Source organism: Strigops habroptila, chromosome 4 (assembly GCF_004027225.2).
Source record: "Strigops habroptila isolate Jane chromosome 4, bStrHab1.2.pri, whole genome shotgun sequence".
Classification (NCBI taxonomy): Eukaryota; Metazoa; Chordata; class Aves; order Psittaciformes; family Psittacidae; genus Strigops; species Strigops habroptila.
This window is the reverse complement of record NC_046358.1, coordinates 85,655,341-85,670,759: the sequence shown is the minus strand read 5'-3', so window position 1 is coordinate 85,670,759 and position 15,419 is coordinate 85,655,341. Positions and strand designations below refer to the sequence as shown.

At 56.0% G+C, this 15,419-nt stretch overlaps 1 protein-coding gene across 2 annotated transcripts in view; it reads right to left on the bottom strand.

The window, feature by feature from the left end:
* The window catches only part of TNRC6A (trinucleotide repeat containing adaptor 6A), a 65,771-nt gene extending 59,636 nt beyond the window's left edge, over positions 1-6,135 (bottom strand). Inside the window, exons 1-3 of one of the 2 annotated variants that reach the window (XM_032919899.1) lie at positions 5,807-6,135; positions 5,615-5,667; positions 2,879-2,952 (exon numbers count right to left, since the gene is read on the bottom strand). The gene's annotated coding sequence lies outside the window, so the exon portion shown is untranslated. The remainder of the gene's footprint in view (positions 1-2,878; positions 2,953-5,614; positions 5,668-5,806) is intronic. The other variant, XM_030483245.1, reaches the window with a different exon arrangement.
* Positions 6,136-15,419: the final 9,284 nt, after the last annotated feature.

Below are 15,419 nucleotides of genomic sequence, written 5' to 3'. Positions count from 1 at the left end.
GAGAAACAAGAGCAGCGGGAGCACAAACAGCTCCATGTCTGCTCTATGGGTGGGAGATGCTAAAGGTGTGAGTCCCTGCAAGGAGATGGGCACTGAGCACAAATACTGGTGTTTTTAACTGCGTAAGTTATAAAGCACGTCACACGTGTGTGCATACCTGTATCCATCACATATTAAGAGATGCCACCAGGAATCACACTGTCAGGAGGTCCAGAAGGAGCACAGCAGCCCGGCGAGCCCACCATCATCACTAGGGCTTGTGCCAAAAGGGCCATCACCAGGGGTCCCTGCAAAGCCTGGGGGCAGCCCCACAACTGCAGAGCTGCAGGAGGGACCCTGAAGATGTTCCATTAGAGCCGTCCACAGGCAGTGGGGTTTTGCTCTCCCTGGTAATTCAGCCCAAACACTTCTGGAAGCATCCCTGTGATCCCACCAGGAGAAGCATCACCAGTGAGGCCTTCCCAAGCAGGTTTTCTTCTCTTCATTTACAGCTTTTGTACGCATTTGCACCCTGCCTGGTTTGGGTCCCACCAGTGCAGACCCGTATTCCTGCTGATACCATATCCTGCTGTTCAGTTTGGGTGATCCAGTATCAGCCAGGGGTCGGGCAAAGTGGGACCACAGCAGCCAGAGGTGCTCTGACACGTGGAGACAGTGAGGAACAAACAAGTGCTCTGGGATATTCCCTGCTGCCTCTGCAGAAACGGGTGCTGGTTGGACTGGCACCCAGCAGAGCAGCCAGACAGCACTGGGGAAGGGGAGCAGGAGGAAGCGTTGTAATGGGACTGCCATGGATTTATGGGCATGAAACAAACAGAGCCACAAAAGAAGAGGAACACCTGCAATATCCCATGGGTGATGGGATGCACACCTCAGTCCTTGCCTGCAGGGGTAGCCAAGCCCTGTGCTCTTCCCAACATCCCCATGTTTTACATCTCCACATTGAACCCGGCACATCAGAGGCCACCTCCTCCCACACCCATGAAACGTGGGGCAACGGAGAGCTCCGGAAGCCACCTCAGTGGCCCAAAGTCACACCAACCACCTCGAGATGGTCAAAGCAGCAGGAAAACCAAAGAGAAATCCTTTGTTTGGGGTTGCTCCCACGGGAGCTCAGTGACCAGCAATGCTCCCCCTCCCCGCACCCCTCCTCACTAACATTAAAGCACATTTAGCAGCCACGCAGGGACCTGTGACTTCCCTTAATAAAGACATTTTTCATCTCCCCAAGCTCAATGAGGGCGAGTTTAAAGTGGTGTGAAATTGCAAACGGTCACGGTGCGGTAGTGGCGGAGGCTTCCCCAGGTATCCCAGGAAATGGGGTTCCAGCTGCCCAAAGCGTATAAATCTTGAGCAGCTCCGAGTCAGTTTGAGTAATAGTTCATTTTCTGATTTAATTTTGACTGTGACCGGAGCTTCTAAAATGCGTTTTGAGCAACGGGCTTCTCCAGGGCTGACTCTGCTCCATTTCCCTGCCGTGCCCATGGCTGTGGTTGGTGCCACTGCAGTTCTCACAGGCTTCCTGCACCCCCTTCCCTGGTACAGTGGGATGGGTGTACTGGCCACAGTGTGCGACCGGTGCTGGTGGCTTTTGGCAGCACCAGGAGATCCCTCCATCCCACGCCAGCTCCACCTTTGCTGCCGGTGCATTACAGCCACACTCATGTATGTCTCCGCACACCAGCACACATGATTGCAAACCTTTCCTAGCATGCAAATAATATGTGCCCCATCCCCAGAGCTGCTGGCAGGGTCTCTTCCCATCTCCCATGCAGGATCCCAGCTAATGCATGGATTTGTCTGTACAGCAGCCCCGGCACTGGGGGCTTTGCTGGCCGGCCTGACGGCACAGCCTGAACAGCGGAGCTGCAGACAGCGGCGCTTCCTGAGATCCCTAATTGCGGCCTGGCCGGGATCCCACGGGCCAGGCTAGGTGCCAGCTCCAGCCATTGCCACAACTAAACCAAGGTCCTGCACAGCCAGGCAGCCGCTGCTGACCCGTGTGTCTGTGCTGCTCTCGCCTGGGTATGGAACCACAGCAACACATCCCCTTGGTGCTGCTCCAGCTCTGCACCAGCCCGTGCCGGGGCTCTGCACCCCCCAGCACAGCAGCCTCAGGCTGTGCCAGGGGAGGGTTAGATGGAGATGAGGAACAATTCCTTCCCCAAAGGGTGCTCAGGCATTGGAACAGGCTGCCCAGGGCAGGGCTGGAGTCACCGTCCCTGCAAGTGTTCAAAAGAGACGAGGCCCTCAGTGCCATGGGTTAGTGGTGGCATTGGCAGTGCTGGGGAACGGTTGGACTTTATGAGCTTAAAGATCTTTTCCAACCTGGTTAGTTCTATGATTCCCTCTGGGAATGTGAGGGGAGCACCTGCAGCAGCTTCTGCCCACCTTTAGGTTTGATGCTGCAGCTCACTGTCCCCGGTCCCCCAAAGCACACGAGTGACCCCTTCCACTGAGACAGTGAAACCACACAGAAATGGGGTCCCCAGCCCTGCCCACTGCCCTCAGCACAGGCTCGTGCTTGCCCCAGTCAGTGGAGCTGCAGTTGAGCTCCACGGGAAGGGCTCCCCGGTACTCTCAGAGGGGTTAGTGAGGCCCCAGAGAAGCCAGGAGTACCCTCACCCGGTTCCTGCCATTCCCACTGAAGGAATAACTGGATGGGAAACTCAACTCAAGATCTCAAAGCATCACTGGGCAGACAGGACAATACTCCATCACCAACATGATTGTTTGTGGGACTACAGTACATGAAAAAGCAAAGAAACAAACCCCTGCAATCAAACTCATGACAAGAAGGAGGAAGAAAGACCAGAGTAAAACCAATGCACATGCAGTCAAGCAGCAACCATTCGAGAAGAAAGAGCAGCTGCCTTACTGTTCAAAGTCTCCTTGCACCAGAGGGTGGAAGTTCTCTTCTTGGCACTTAAAGGATGATGATTCTTCTTTAACCTTTATGGAAACAAAAGACAGGAGAGGTTTCAGCTCCGCTGTGATGCCGGGAGCCAGCTCTGAGAGTGAGGAGCAGGAAACAGGCGCAGGGACCCAGCAGAGGTTTGGTGATGCTGAGCTGGGGACCACGGGCTTCCCTGGTCCCAGAGCTGCTGTGACACGGAGAGGGACACAGGCCACGGGCTGCCAGGGAGGATGAGACCCTGATGCTGAGTGAATGCACCCAGCTCCCGCTTCTGCTTTTCTGTGAGTGCTTTCACCCCGCAGCAAACGCTTTGTCCTGTGTTCACACCGTGCAGACTGACACCAGCTCATCGGGATATCGCCTGTGACACGTTAAAACCGTGCTGTGAACCCAGACCTGCAGGTGTCAGAAGCTGGTGGCGCAGGACCGCACTTGGCACCATTTGATCCCACACTTTGAGCTTGCAATACGAGAATAAAAATGAGTTACAGGAGCCCTGGGTGACACACTTTTTAAGCAGCTCAGTGAGAGCAGACGAGTCTCTGTGAGTTATTTTAAGTGTAATCCATCCTTGCAGTGCTAAAAGCGAGGCCAGCACAGTGCTGGGCTTGGAGATGTCATTGGGAGCCAGTCAGGGCAGCGTGGGCAGCCCCAGGGCAGGATCCCACCAGGGCCCCTGCATCATCTCCCTGCTCATCCTGCTGCTGCTCAGGGTTTGCCTGATGCTGATGCCAGGCACATAGCTCTGGGCATCCCTCCCAGGGCCAGCCATGGCCATGGCCAGCAGCAGCTCCATTTCCCTGTCCCGCTGCCTCGTGGCTCCCTGGCACACCAAGTGCAGCGCATGGAACTGTGTTTTCCCCCTGAACACTCCAGAAGAGAAGGAACGAGGCCGAGCCCAAGCTATAGATTTTGCTGCCTCTCTGTGAGCCAGCCAAGAACAAACACAGCCACAGAAGAGGCCTGCAACACTAACACATACAGCCTAATTAATCACATTACTCAGGAAAATATATTGGTATAATTAATAACACAAGGCATCTATATTGGCCTCTGTGGCGCAGCAAATTACAAGGCAGTAATACTTGGACGTGTTGACCTGCATTTCATACATAATCCATCAACCATTCCCGCTGGATCTGGTCTCCAGAGATACCAACAATACAGAAATGATAGTTAAACAAAAGCAAGATGGACAGAGATAGTGTCACATTAATCACTCCCATATTGTGGGGAAGGGATGGGACACCCTGGTTTTGTTCTTTACTTACACTTTTCTATGTGTGGGGTTTGGGGGTTTAACAGGCCTAGAAAGGGACCTGTTTGTTCTAGGTGAGAACAGGTTATGGTTTGGCAAGTACTGCACTGTGGTACTGCATCCAGGAGCAGAGATGCAGGGATGCTGGGGAAGGTGCCTGCAGGAGGGCTGGAGGCTGGTGTGTCACAGGGAGGTGACGAGGACACACCAGGGCAGAGACACACAGAACAGCACAGTGAAGGTGGCCCCAGGAGCTCCCCTCCCATTCAAGTATGACAGCAAGGTCTGTGCCTGCTGCATGGAGAGGTAGTGCAGGGTCCCCCAAAGCTGTACCTGAGCTGGGAGGGCTCCCATCAAAGCTTTACCTATAGATTAGTTTAATCATGTCTGTCATGAGTCATTGTTGAAGCCCTCATTTGGAGGCTATTTAAAGAGGATTAGAGGAAATCTCCTCTCTTTATTCCCGTACAATAGTGATTCACTCTCAGGCATTTTCATATTGATGGAAAGAAGCAAAACGAACTCATGACCACAAAACCAGTGCCCTCACCATGAACCAGGCCTCAAAGCCAGCACTGGAGGAGGAATTATGGCATGGCATCTGGGATGCTCATTGATACATGGAAAAGACAGTAAACATGTTGTTTAAAAAACTCCAATCAACAGAAAGATGTTAAACACTGTAATTCAGGATGAATCTGATGCAGCTACTGCAAAACCCATCCAACACTTTGAATTACACAGAGGAAAGCCTTTCTCTGGAGGTGCAGTTTGTGTGGTTCCAACAAGTGGGAAGCTCCGCAGAGGAATCCTTGTCCTGAGGGGGGCATGCAGCACATGGGGCACTGAACAAGTATTTTCTAATACAAACGCATTCAACACAACCCATAGCATATAGTTCAGAAGTAGAATAGGCACCCATAAAGCCTGCAGGCTGTCAGGATGCTTAGGAGCCAGGGCAAGAGGCATTGAGCCTCCAGGCTGGTTCCTTTTCTTGCCCTTTGGCTCTGCACAGGCAGCTGCCCGCTGCGGTCCCATGCCCTGCTCTCCTCATCATCCTCATCTCCACATCAGCTATTCCTGCCCTACAAAGCCAGCCTGGCTCTGCTTGCACCCGTCGACCCGGCCCGTCGGCATCCCCCTGCCTCCTCCCTACAGCCAAAGACCCCACTGTGACACACACTATTCCCAGAGCCGCTGCCATAACGTGTGTTTGCCCCTTTGCCCCTCACCACGGTGCTCTCAGGACTCCTCAGCACTGGCTGAGCTTGTGCCAGCACCGCCGGCACGGCAGAGCCGCGGCTGCAACCGGCGATCCCTTCCCTTGCTCCAGCAGAGGAACCTGCAGCGCTGCGAGCAGCCCGGCGCGGAGGGGACCCTTCTTTAGAAACCTCATTAATCTTTAACAGAGCGCTGGGTTAATCTGGAAGGTTACTCACCCGTCAGCGCGAAGGGCTCCCGGCAGGAACGCTCCTCCAGCGAGCACCGCAGGCTTTGTGGGGAGAGAGATGGGCAAATGAAACCCGCTTACACCAGCGCAGCGGCACTCGCATCCTCTGCCCCGGCACCGCGGCAGGGCAGCATCCCGCATCCCGCAGCTCCCGTGTCCTCCTCCCGGGCTGGATACTGACCTTGCCTGGGCTCTGCTCCAGCGGCCAGCGAGCAGGGGGCCGGCGGCGCGGCGCGGAGCGAGGGGCGCATGGCTCAGCGGTGCTTCCCGGTGGTGATGGTGGTTGTGGTGGTGATGGGGGTCCCCCGCAGCACCGCGGCTCCCCACGCTGCCGGCAGCGGCTCTGCCATTGCACATCCCGGCTGTCCCGGCACGCCACTCACCGGACATTCCTTAAATAGGAATGGATTAAACCCATGTGGGCAAAGCCCATCCATGGTCCTGTTAGAGGATGCTGCGTCCAAGTGGCTTTTCTGACTCCGGTTTTGGATTTAGCATCTACTGAGACAAGTCCTCGGTGCATTCTGTGCTAAATAACTAAGGTTAATTTGATTTGATGCACCACTTCATTATCATAAACAGCTCACAGTATGTCAGTCCTCTGTAATTACACTTCCTACAGCCGGCATCCTGTTCATTTTCCATCACTGATGGTGCTTCCATAGAATCACCTCGCAGCCAAACACTTCTGCCTGAACTTCCCTCAGCAGTAATTAGGTGTCATTTATTCTGTAGCTGATGGTTACTCTAATTTACAAAAATAGGGGCTGGGATATTAGATTTACTTTTCATTACAGCCACATTTGCTTCTGTGGCCGTGTGTGCAGGGGGGCAGGCAGCGAGGAGAAGGGATGTTCAGAAGGAGAGATGCTGCTGGCGAGGGGATGCCACGGTCACCCAGCCCTGCGCTGAAGCCTCATCCCAGCCAGCTTCCCTCCACACGGACCCACATCCCAGGCGGGCTCTGCTGGGGAGCACCAGTGGCCCCAGTGCCTCTAACGCAGCACCTCCAGTGCTAGTGGCATGAAATGAGCCAGCACCAGACCCTGCCACATGGAGCTGGCACAGAGCAGGGGGGTGTTGGACCGTGAGAGCTCAGCTGAGCTATCACCCCCCAACTGCAGTGTGAGCCTTCCCGAGACACAGCGACTGACACCAGCGAGTGCCGGGGTGAAACAGGGTGTTTCCTCATTGTCTCACGCTTAATTACATCCCCGTTTGGAGGTGCGGTGCTGGAGATGTTCACCACTGATTGTGTTTGACAAACAACTCTGGTGTCTGGTGTCTTCCTCATTTGCAGATGCAGAAACCCGACCGCGTTGGCTCATCCCACAGCCAGAGCAATGCGGTTGGTGCGGCAAATCCCACAGCACCACGTGGTGAAAACATCAGCCACCGGAACATGAGGAGTTTGGTTAAACTTGGATTAACAGTGAGGGAAAATGGAAAAGCAGCACACGGAGGCTATGGGTAGAGTTGCAGATGCCACAAACCGCCCGACCTCCCAGTGGCAAAGGTTAGGAAACCCTAATGATAGAGCAGCAGCCGTGGCATGCGATGAGTAACGCTGCTCCCAGGGCTGGCACTGAAAGTGGTACATAGCATGCAAGAATAACCAGTATGTGACAGGAGTATCCAGTACGCAAGAGGAATACCCAGTACACAAGAGGAATACCTGGTTTATGACAGGAATACCCAGTGCAGAGGCAGCATAGCCAGTCCATGAGAGGAATACTCCAGTATAGAAGAGGAATATCCAGTAGACAAGAGGAATACCTGGCATACGACGGGAATGCCCAGTGCACAGGCAGCATACCCAGCCCACGAGAGTCTCACCCCAGGAGAGCCCTGAATCCCAGTCCCAGGCTGCTCCTGCTGGGCTCTATCTCCTCCTGCTGCCCAGGATAGCTGGTTGTGGCCACAGACCCATCCCCGGTACCTGGCTGCAGTGGATGGGTTCCATGAAGCATCACTGCAGCGCTGTGCCGGGCACCACTGTGGACTCCATCCCTCCTTGCCGGGCCATGGTCTGTGGTGGGATGCTCCACACGCCGGTCCCTGCTCAGTGGACAGCAAAGAGCTCCCTGGCAGAAGTCGCTCTCCGTTATCATCCCTGGGATTTGCTAATTGAAACCTCTGTGGTGCGGAGCCGCTGGTTCTTGTGCAGGCTGCGGGATCAGGGCACCCGCCTGGAACAATGTCAAATATATATTGTTAAAAGCCACTTCAGGCTTTCTCTGGAAGGGTTTGCTGAGCTCTGAGCCCAGGGGACAGCCCTTTATTACCGCTGGGACCAGATCAATTACTCTAGAACTGAGCAAATTATTTATGAGGTGGTCGGCCTATTAAAACATTAACACATCCATCACTCGGCTGCTGATCTGGCTCCTGGCCCTGTTGCACCGTGTTGGGCTTGGGAATTTACTGGCATTTTATTTGGTTCAAAGCTACATTTACAAGAAAAAAAAAACCCCAAAGCTCTCACTTTCCCAGAGCCCGAGTTACAGAGGGACCCTCTGGCTACTCCAAACTCATTTAACCTGGTTTTCATCTTGATTTTTGTCTTCGTTCCTGTTGCCTTGTTGCATGGTCTAAGCATAGGCACTAATTGCAGGTCTTTAATTTGCAAAGATACTTGGGAGCATCAAGAATCACATTTAGCTCTTGCCATCAGAATCTCTATCTGCCCTGTAAGCGCAAGTGCTTGCAGCGGGAATGCCTGATGAGCTAGCAGAGCTGCTCCTCTGGAAGTGATAAAGCATCAAATCTAGAGAATAAATGGGCTGTTACAGCTGCGGGCACCCCGTGGTTACAGCACAGCCAGGAGAGGCAGATAGTGCTTCCCAGGAAGAGGGGGCATTCATTTTTGTCTGTCAAGACACAGGAAAGATGGAGAACATACAAGGGATGGGAATTAGTGTCTTAATCTACTGCGTTTACACTCTCCCTGTTTTTAAATGCCTTTTGGCGAGTCATTTCCCTGCATCTGATATTTTATTATGCCATCTTTTATGGCATTTCCAGATACTTATTAAGTCAAACCAGAGAGCTCTGTGTTGTGTGCTGCTGCTCTGACAGGGAGCCTGGGGACCAGGCAGAGTGGACAGGGATGTCTGAGATGAGGGTCTGGATGTGGCTGACCCCAGTGGGGAGCTGGGGGGACAGGACATGGGGCTGGTCTGCAGCTCCCGAGGGGCAGCAAGGGGCCTGGCAGGGCTGTGGGGCAGGGCTATGGGGCCTAAAACAAGACAGAAAGTGCCTGGAGGGGCTGTGGCACAGGAGCAGGAGGCATTGCTGTGGGGAAGTGGTGAAGCTCAGCGCTGTGAGACCCTCCTCTAACAGGACCATGGGTGGGCTTTGCTCACATGGGTTTTAATCCACTCCCACACCTTGTGGCACTACATCCCAGTAAGAAAAGGATCCCTGGGTTTTAATCCAGCACAGAAGAAGCCTGGGCATAAACCTGCACAAGTAGAAGCAAACAGAAGCCCACAGAGACTTTCCTACACAGCACAATGCACTGTGACCAGCCTCAGAGGATGCGTGGCCGGGATGGATGGGAACCAGGTGTGAGGAATAACACCGGGAACTGGTTTGTTTGGTTGAGAGGAGCAGGAGCAGAGACAAAGCCACAGTCCCAGAAGTGCCGGGCAGACCCGTAGCTGTGAAATCACCTCTGCAGCTCCCCGCTCCTGCCCGCAGCACCCGCTGCTCTCACCCCAGCTCCTCCCATGGCTGGGGTCCTCCTTGCCCTGGCTCGGGCTCCTGATCCTTGCCAGCATCCCAGGGGGCTGCACGCAGCAAACTCCCCATTTCCCTTCATAATCACCAACCATTTGTTAACAGCCTTCGACAAATCCATCCCATCATAACTCCCATTCATAACTCCCTGATTTCAACTCCAGCCAAATCTCCATCTGCTCTTGCCAGGCCCGGGGCTGGACCTATCCAAGCCCATCAATTGAAGGGCAACCACACCACGTCCTCTCTCATGGTGGCAGCAGCCTCATAATCCTTGTAGCCTGGGCTATTGCCCCAAGGACGTCAGTCTCTGCAGCCTGTCACAGCCCCGTGCCACCAGACAGCGTGGGGCACCACCAGCCCTGCCACACACAGCCCCGTGCAGCTCACAGGTAATGAGTAGAACTGATCCCTATCTCCTTCATACCACAGGGGAGCATCCACCCGAGCAGGTTGGGATGGGACAGAACTGCTTTGCCATGAAACTGCTACGAAGCCAATGAAAACTGAATCAAAATACCATGTGTGAGCAAGCGGCTACGAGGGGAGCAGAAGTGAGCCGGGGGACGGGTCACTGTTCAAGTGCTGGTTCAGGGCACATCTGGCTCCGAGTCTAAACACCCATACGAGCAGCAGAGCAAGATGATTCCGAGGCAGTGCTGCCACAGAAACCGCTTCCCTCCGACCGCATCAAACCAGGCTCAGACTGCGGCGAGCAGCGAATGTGGGAAAGGGGCAGGGCGGGCACTGGTGCCAATGGAGCACTCGCACAGCTCATTCCCCACGTGGCAAATCCCGACTGCAAATATGAGCCCATGCTGGCCGCAGCCGCTGCCTCACATTCCAGGCGAGCACAAGGGAGCCGGCGGGATGCGGGTGATTGGCAGCTGCATTCAGCAACACACAGAAATCCCTTTTCTCTTGTTCCTGTGAGCATCCGCAAGCTGTCTCTGAAGCATATGGCTCCCTTCAGCGGCACAAAGGGGCTAACGACTGCCCGGGAATGCCCGGAGTGTTGAACATGGGATGGCTGCAGTTACAATGCCACACCAGACCAGCAATTCCTACTCAGTGTTGACTCAAAGGAGAATTAGCTCAAGGACAAAATAAAGTAAATACACTGGTATCAGTGCTGCAGAGGCGGGTCTGGCGCATTGTCTGCCCCAGAGCCCTGGCCCCTTCGCTTCCCTGCCCGGCTTCCCTGCCAACAATGCACCGGGACAAAGGCTGCTCCTGAGCAGGGGCAGGAATTCCCCCGCGCCCCGCGGCGCCGGCACGCAGCTGCCCCAGACACTGATTCACCCGGCCCTCCGTTCCCATGGTCTCCAGGGAGATGGCGATGGACCTGCATCCTAATGACGGCCGGCACCGCACCGCACCACACTGCATCACATCATCCACTGACCGGCTCCCTCTGGCCCCTTCCAGGCTGGGGCTGCCCAGCACTGGTGCTCCTGGCTTTATGGATTCAACCCCCAGTTCCTGCACGGCCCCACCACTGAGTGGGACATCATTGGGAGTGCCGGTGCATTGGCTGAGCTCCGAGATGCAACCCACATCATCCAGCCGCCACTTTGGGACCAGCAGCACCGGATCACCATCACTGTGGGCATTCAGCACCAACCACCCCTGGGATGCAGACAGAAAGGGGAACAGGCCCCCCAAAGCCACCCCACTTGGGACATGTCACGGTTTAAACCCTGGCGTGGAGGCAGGAAGAGCCAAAGGCCACGGCACACCCTGAAGAGGAGCCCGTTGTGCAGCATCCCAACGCTCACAGGGATGCATCGGTGGGAGGACGGAGACGCCAACACACCACAAGCCCATGTCAACCTCAACGCCCCAACCCTGCCCTGAGCCCCCCGTGGCTGCAGGTCCATTGGGCTGGTGAGGCTGCACATGCTGGGTGCCCGACACACTAATGAGCCACTGCCAATTAACTGCTGGATGGATCCATTAACTCACCAAGCGGGGACTGTGGTGCCAAACGGGAGGGCAGGGCCTGGCAGCGCCGTGCCGGCACGCAGCTCCCCGGGGCCGGGCAGGCAAAGGCAGGAACCAGACCTGGTTTGTATTTTTGTGTTCAAATCCTTCTCTTTTTGAGCTCATTTAGGGTCACACGCTGCTGCCAGCACCGGCCGGCACCATCATGTGCCTGGGGTGAGGGCTCATGTGATGAGCAAACCTGATGTGGTGCCACCGTGACCCAGTTTTTGGCATGGACCCTAAAAACTTAAGTTGTATAAAACCTGTAATTAGCAATGGGTTAATGAAGTAATGAGTTCCCGGGGCCGGCTGCCAACCTTTTGAACCAAATAACTCCAGGGGAAAGGGGCAGGAGAGAGGATATGGGAGCGAAATGCCAAGGTTTCGATGAATATTTAATCCCTGCGGCGCTGCTCATCAGCTCCTGCACCCTGGAGCGGAGCCAGCGCCCGCCGAACACCCGCCTTTGTTAATAACCACATTGACGCCTCTGCTGCTATTCTGTGTTTGCGGCTCCTGCCAGCTGTAACCTGTCACAGTGGATCTAGGGGAAGCACAACTCAATGAGTGTCCTTCCGTCCGTCCCTGCCACAGCGCCCGGACAAAGCCCAGGGCTGGTCCTGCAGCACCACTCCCCCTTCCACCCCTAGAGAAACACTTAATGTGTGTGTATATATATATACCCACATTATATATAACATATATACACATATCATATATATTATATATAATATAAATACATATATTGATATAAATACATATAAAATGTGTATCTTCCCAGCCAGAATCAGCAGCAGGAAGCTCCAGAAGGCTGCTCCTGCCATATCAAGAGCAGAATTTTGCCCTGTTGGAAACTGTCTTATTTTCAAGCAGAAATGAGAGCACCCACATTTCTGGGATTCCACAATTAAACATCTCTCCCCTCCTGCTGCCTGACACAATGCTATGGGCAAGGACAGCAACAGCCACAACATCCACAAGGAGCACCGGCAACAGGGGATGTGATATTGGGGGAAAGGAGCAGGTTACAAACCAGCCGCAGCCGCGCTGAAACTGAACCCGCAGTTGTGTGCACGCAGATGTACAGAGCAGGTAAATAAACATGGAAATTCCCCTATGGAACTAGAGCAGCTCGGCAAAGCCGGGGGGCTGGGGCTCTGCGGTGGGGATGTGGGTTTGGCCCCACTGGGACCACCGCCGGGGCTCCGGCAGCCTCCTTCCTTCACAATTAGTTTCACTAATTGGGCAGCAGCCCCAGCGCAGTTCACTGGATTCCCCTGGACTCGCTGTTTGCATTCAGCACAAACACGCTGCAGCTCGTGGTGTGCCGGCAGCCTCATCAGCATTCCCGGCACACGGCAGCCATGGGAAGCGGGCGCCTGCAGCTGTGCCGGGCTCCGGGAACCGCAGACACAGGGGAAAGAGGAACCCAAACCCAGGTTCTGGTCGGTGTCGGATCAGCTGCACGGAGCAGGGCAGCGGCTGCAGCTCCCGGCACGGCCGTGCCGCTGGCACAGGGGTGGGCACCGTGCTTGAGGGGGCCGGTGCCTCGTCTCCATCACTGGGACGTGCTCGACTGTCGGTTGATCCAGTGGGTTCCTGCAGCACCACCAGGGCTCTGGTGCGAGGAATCGGCTCAGCAGGTGGAGAGGGGGGTCAGTGCCATGTCCTGCTCTGGGGAGCCAAAAGGGGTGGAAATCCACCGGAATCAGGGAACTTGGAGCAATCTGCGGTGTCAGCCTGGCTGAGTGCTGCGGTGCACAGCCCAGCACCAGGGATCGCACCTAATGCCACACGCACCAGGTCACCTGTGACCCCCCAAACATAGACATGTACCCACCAAAGCACACGGGAACACAGCTCTCCCGGGACAGGGTCCTACCTGTACAGGGACAAGGATGACTGTCAGCCCCAGGACACGACAGGGCTGTCACCAGTGTCCCCAAGACACCTTTGTCACCAAAAGGGTGACTCGTAGCCATAGCTCCCACCTGAGAGCAGCTCATTCCACACGCTCCTGCTCAGGGTTGCTCTGCTCCTGTCCCCACGTCCTCTTATCCCACCAATATATGGAGGGGACTCAGCTGCGGGAGGATGCGGCTGGTCTCGTGGTCGCGGTGGGAAGGAGATGCACCCACACCCAGCACAGTGATCATGGCACAAGTGCAGCAAATCATCCTCAGATCATCCCCAAAACACCAACCTGTCCCTCAAGCTCCACCTGCTGAGCTCATCGTCAGTCACCATGATCACGTCCTCGATGCTCGAAGGCCCGGGAGGGCAGGATTTAACAACTCTGCTGCTCCATGCACAGGCCATGGATGGAGCAGGAGCTCCTGCGCTGGTGCAGGTTCACAGCCCATCCCTGTGCTGCTGCTGGGACATGAGGACATGGTGGAGACAACTGAAAACCAGCCCTGTGCAGGCTGGTGTCTTCACCCCAGCAGCTCCCCCAGTGCCCTGGCTGCAGCCTCTGCCCTGCAGCTTCTGCCCCGCACCGGCTGCTTCACCCATGTCCTGTGCCACAGCCCGGCCTCTTGCTGCAGACCCTGAGCCCCCCGTGCCCTCTGGGACCCCGCTCTGCAGCAGGGTGGGCAGCGGAGAGGGCAGGGAGCACCCTCAGGGAGCAGCGATGCCCACGTCTGTGCACGCCACGGGCAGGTCACCAGCAGTGATGCGCCAAGACATGAGCCAGGGCAGGGACGATGCCGGGATGCAGCCAAGCAGGGAACGGCAGGGACACGGCAGGGATGGTGGGATGTCACCTACCTGCTGTGCTGGCAGCAGGGGATGGAGCGGAGCGTGCCCGTGCTCCCCGCATGCTCAGCGCCCGCTCGAGGCGAGCCGGGACCTGGCTCATCTGTGGAGGTGACAGGGAGCAGCCGGCGGGAGCATGCTCGGGAGCTTCTCTTCCCGCTCGGCTTCATCTGCCGTTCCAATGCTGCCGCGTTATGTCCTTGAGACACGGACCGGTGCCATCTGGGCAAAATGCCACGAGATCCTGAGGGAGCCGCGAGCGCCGCAGCCGAGATCCCCCAGCACGTTAACTGCTTTGTGGCTGGGGCGAGGGAGCTGGGGGCCGGCACGTGTGACTCTGCTCCGGGTGTCCCCCCAGCAAGGGCAGGTCTCAGGGACGTCAGCAGGACATGGAGTCATGATGGTCCCTGAGGATACAGGATGTGGATGCTCAGGGGGCTCCATTGCTGCCTCCATGCTCACGGATGCTGTGCCCTGCAGGGATTCCCAGCACTCATATGAAGCCATCCGGGCACATGGGTCCCATGCATCAGGGGATGCCCGAGCATCCTGTCCCCACAGCTGCCCCAGAGGTGCAGGGGAAGTCATCCAAGGGGTATGCGAACTGGTCGTGTTGTCATATTCCCCAATGTGCCCAGATGAGAGCAAAGGGGCACCCGGAGGGTTTGTCCCCAAGCCTCAGGCAGCAGCTGAAGGGCAGGTCCCCCCCCGCTCCTCCTCACCTTCACACGGCTCATGTCCTGCACATGGCGCCAGCCAAGCTGCTGCCACAGAGAGATTAGAAGCAATTCAAGCAGCAAAGCCCAGGAGGAGTGAAGGGTTCAGCACAGAGGGATGATTGGTGTGATCCCAGGGGAAGGGGCAGTGCCAGCAGCAATCCAGCGTCCCCAGCCCCGCTGTGTGCTGTGCACTGTGCTGGCAGGGACACCTTCCACTAGACCGGGTTGCTCCAAGCCCCGTCCAACCTGGCCTTGAAATAGTGATGCTGATGGAAGGGATTTCACTGAATCCCCCTGAATTAGAAGGGTTTCAAGGCAAATAGCCCCACTCTCAAGCACTTAAGCTGGGAGGTTTCCTTCCCTCCTTCGCACTTTAAATCCCGACGTTACAATCTAAGGCAGAAATAGTGAATCAGTAAGACGATGCTTGAGGGACGGGGACAATGTCCTGCGTGGACCTGGGTGCTGCGGGGACTGGGCAGTGCCAGCAGGGGGGTGCTGGGTGCAGGACCCCCTTCTCCTGCCCCCACTGAGGCCACACATCCATCTGTCCAGCTGGAGACCCCCGTCTTCACTCCACCATCTCCCCCA